Raw genomic sequence first — 5195 nt, 5'->3', positions numbered from 1 at the left:
CACTATGGGCCTCATTTATAGTATGTCTCACTATGGGCCTCATTTACACTATGTAATCCACTATGGGCCTCATTTATAGTATGTCTCACTATAGGCCTCATTTATAGTATGTCTCACTATGGGCCTCAGTTACAGTATGTCTCACTATGGGAATCATTTACAGTATGTCTCACTATGGGCCTCATTTACAGTATGTCTCACTATGGGCCTCAATTACAGTATGTCTCCCTATGGGCCTCATTTACAGGCTGTCTCACTATGGGCCTCATTTACAGTATGTCTCACTATGGCCTCATTTACAATATGTCTCACAATGGGCCTAATTTACAGTATGTCTCACTATGGGCCTCAGTTACAGTATGTCTTACTATGGGCCTCATTTACAGTATGTCTCACTATGGGAATCATTTACAGTATGTCTCACTATGGGCCTCATTTATAGTATGTCTCACTATGCGCCTCATTTACAGTATATCTCACTATGGGCCTCATTTACAATATATCTCACTATGGGCCTCATTTATAGTATATCTCACTATTGGCCACATTTATAGTATATCTCACTATGGGCCTCATTTATAGTATGTTTCACTATGAGCCTCATTTATAGTATGTCTCACTATGGGCCTCATTTATAGTATATCTCACTATGGGCCTCATTTATAGTATATCTCACTATGGGCCTCATTTATAGTATGTTTCATTATGGGCCTCATTTACAGTATGTTTCACTATGGGCCTCAGTTACAATATGTCTCACTATGGGAATCATTTACAGTATGTCTCTCTATGGGCCTCATTTACAGTATGTCTCACTATGGGCCTCATTTACAGTATGTCTCCTTATGGGCCTCATTTACAGTATGTATCACTATGGGTCTCATTTACAGTATGTCTCACTATGGCCTCATTTACAGTCTGTCTCACTATGGGCCTCATTTACAGTATGTCTCACTATGGCCTCATTTACAGTATGTCTCACTATGGGCCTCAGTTACAGTATGTCTCACTATGGGCCTAAGTTACAGTATGTCTCACTATGGGAATCATTTACAGTATGTCTCACTATGGGCCTCATTTATAGTATGTCTCACTATGCGCCTCATTTACAGTATATCTCACTATGGGCCTCATTTACAGTATATCTCACTATGGGCCTCATTTATAGTATATCTCACTATTGGCCACATTTATAGTATATCTCACTATGGGCCTCATTTATAGTATGTTTCACTATGGGCCTCATTTATAGTATGTCTCACTATGGGCCTCATTTATAGTATATCTCACTATGGGCCTCATTTATAGTATATCTCACTATGGGCCTCATTTATAGTATGTTTCACTATCTGCCTCATTTATAGTATATCTCACTATTGGCCACATTTATAGTATATCTCACTATGGGCCTCATTTATAGTATGTTTCACTATGGGCCTCATTTATAGTATGTCTCACTATGGGCCTCATTTATAGTATATCTCACTATGGGCCTCATTTATAGTATATCTCACTATGGGCCTCATTTATAGTATATCTCACTATGGGCCTCATTTATAGTATGTCTCACTATGGGCCTCATTTACAGTATGTTTCACTATGGGCCTCAGTTACGGTATGTCTCACTATGGGAATCATTTACAGTATGTCTCACTATGGGCCTCATTTATAGTATGTCTCTCTATGGGCCTCATTTATAGTATGTCTCACTATGGGCCTCATTTATAGCATATCTCACTATGGGCCTCATTTATAGTATGTCTCACTATGGGCCTCATTTACACTATGTATCACTATGGGCCTCACTTATAGTATGTCTCACTATGGGGCCTCATTTATAGTATGTCTCACTATGGGCCTCAGTTACAGTATGTCTCACTATGGGAATCATTTACAGTATGTCTCACTATGGGAATCATTTACAGTATGTATCACTATGGGTCTCATTTACAGTATGTCTCACTATGGCCTCATTTACAGTCTGTCTCACTATGGGCCTCATTTACAGTATGTCTCACTATGGCCTCATTTACAGTATGTCTCACAATGGGCCTAATTTACAGTATGTCTCACTATGGGCCTCAGTTACAGTATGTCTTACTATGGGCCTCGGTTACAGTATGTCTCACTATGGGAATCATTTACAGTATGTCTCACTATGGGCCTCATTTATAGTATGTCTCACTATGGGCCTCATTTACAGTACATCTCACTATTGCCTCATTTATAGTATGTCTCACTATGGGCCTCATTTATAGTATGTCTCACTATGGGCCTCATTTATAGTATATCTCGCTATGGGCCTCATTTATAGTATGTTTCACTATGGGCCTCATTTATAGTATATCTCACTATGGGCCTCATTTATAGTATTTTTCACTATGGTCCTCATTTACAGTATGTTTCACTATGGGCCTCAGTTACAGTATGTCTCACTATGGGAATCATTTACAGTATGTCTCACTATGGGCCTCATTTATAGTATGTCTCACTATGGGCCTCATTTATAGTATGTCTCACTATGGGCCTCATTTATAGTATATCTCACTATGGGCCTCATTTATAGTATGTTTCACTATGGGCCTCATTTACAGTATGTTTCACTATGGGCCTCAGTTACAGTATGTCTCACTATGGGAATCATTTACAGTATGTCTCACTATGGGCCTCATTTACAGTATGTCTCACTATGGGCCTCATTTATAGTATGTCTCACTATGGGCCTCATTTATAGTATGTCTCACTATGGGCCTCATTTATAGTATGTCTCACTATGGGCCTCAGATACAGTATGCCTCACTATGGCCTCATTTACACTATGTCTCACTATGGGAATCATTTATAGTATGTCTCACTATGGGCCTCATTTACAGTATATCTCACTATGGGCCTCATTTATAGTATATCTCACTATGGGCCTCATTTATAGTAAGTCTCACTATGGGCCTCATTTATAGTATGTCTCACTATGGGCCTCATTTACAGTATGTTTCACTATGGGCCTCAGTTACAGTATGTCTCACTATGGGCCTCATTTATAGTATGTCTCACTATGGGCCTCATTTATAATATGTCTCACTATGGGCCTCATTTACACTATGTATCACTATGGGCCACACTTATAGTCTGTCTCACTATGGGCCTCATTTCCACTAAGTCTGACTATGGGCCTCATTTACAGTATGTATCACTATGGGAATCATTTATAGTATGTCTCACTATGGGCCTCATTTACAGTATGTCTCACTATGGGCCTCATTTATAGTATATCTCACTATGGGCCTCATTTATAGTATGTCTCACTATGGGCCTCATTTATAGTATGTCTCACTATGGGCCTCATTTACAGTATGTTTCACTATGGGCCTCAGTTACAGTATGTCTCACTATGGGCCTCATTTATAGTATGTCTCACTATGGGCCTCATTTATAGTATGACTCACTATGGGCCTCATTTACACTATGTATCACTATGGGCCTCACTTATAGTATGTCTCACTATGGGCCTCATTTATAGTATGTCTCACTATGGGCCTCAGTTACAATATGTCTCACTATGGGAATCATTTACAGTATGTCTCACTATGGGAATCATTTACAGTATGTATCACTATGGGTCTCATTTACAGTATGTCTCACTATGGCCTCATTTACAGTCTGTCTCACTATGGGCCTCATTTACAGTATGTCTCACTATGGCCTCATTTACAGTATGTCTCACAATGGGCCTAATTTACAGTATGTCTCACTATGGGCCTCAGTTACAGTATGTCTTACTATGGGCCTCGGTTACAGTATGTCTCACTATGGGAATCATTTACAGTATGTCTCACTATGGGCCTCATTTATAGTATGTCTCACTATGGGCCACATTTACAGTATATCTCACTATTGCCTCATTTATAGTATGTCTCACTATGGGCCTCATTTATAGTATGTCTCACTATGGGCCTCATTTATAGTATATCTCACTATGGGCCTCATTTATAGTATGTTTCACTATGGGCCTCATTTATAGTATATCTCACTATGGGCCTCATTTATAGTATTTTTCACTATGGTCCTCATTTACAGTATGTTTCACTATGGGCTTCAGTTACAGTATGTCTCACTATGGGAATCATTTACAGTATGTCTCACTATGGGCCTCATTTATAGTATGTCTCACTATGGGCCTCATTTATAGTATGTCTCACTATGGGCCTCATTTATAGTATATCTCACTATGGGCCTCATTTATAGTATGTTTCACTATGGGCCTCATTTACAGTATGTTTCACTATGGGCCTCAGTTACAGTATGTCTCACTATGGGAATCATTTACAGTATGTCTCACTATGGGCCTCATTTACAGTATGTCTCACTATGGGCCTCATTTATAGTATGTCTCACTATGGGCCTCATTTATAGTATGTCTCACTATGGGCCTCATTTATAGTATGTCTCACTATGGGCCTCAGTTACAGTATGCCTCACTATGGCCTCATTTACACTATGTCTCACTATGGGAATCATTTATAGTATGTCTCACTATGGGCCTCATTTACAGTATATCTCACTATGGGCCTCATTTATAGTATATCTCACTATGGGCCTCATTTATAGTAAGTCTCACTATGGGCCTCATTTATAGTATGTCTCACTATGGGCCTCATTTACAGTATGTTTCACTATGGGCCTCAGTTACAGTATGTCTCACTATGGGCCTCATTTATAGTATGTCTCACTATGGGCCTCATTTATAATATGTCTCACTATGGGCCTCATTTACACTATGTATCACTATGGGCCACACTTATAGTCTGTCTCACTATGGGCCTCATTTATAGTATGTCTCACTATGGGCCTCAGTTACAGTATGTCTCACTATGGGAATCATTTACAGTATGTCTCACTATGGGAATCATTTACAGTATGTATCACTATGGGTCTCATTTACAGTATGTCTCACTATGGCCTCATTTACAGTCTGTCTCACTATGGGCCTCATTTACAGTATGTCTCACTATGGCCTCATTTACAGTATGTCTCAAAATGGGCCTAATTTACAGTATGTCTCACTATGGGCCTCTGTTACAGTATGTCTTACTATGGGCCTCAGTTACAGTATGTCTCACTATGGGAATCATTTACAGTATGTCTCACTATGGGCCTCATTTATAGTATGTCTCACTATGGGGCCTCATTTACAGTAT

Source organism: Taudactylus pleione, unplaced genomic scaffold, assembly GCF_031769625.1.
Source record: "Taudactylus pleione unplaced genomic scaffold, aTauple2 ptg000592l, whole genome shotgun sequence".
NCBI lineage: Eukaryota > Metazoa > Chordata > Amphibia > Anura > Myobatrachidae > Taudactylus > Taudactylus pleione.
Note: the sequence above shows the minus strand (reverse complement) of the source record.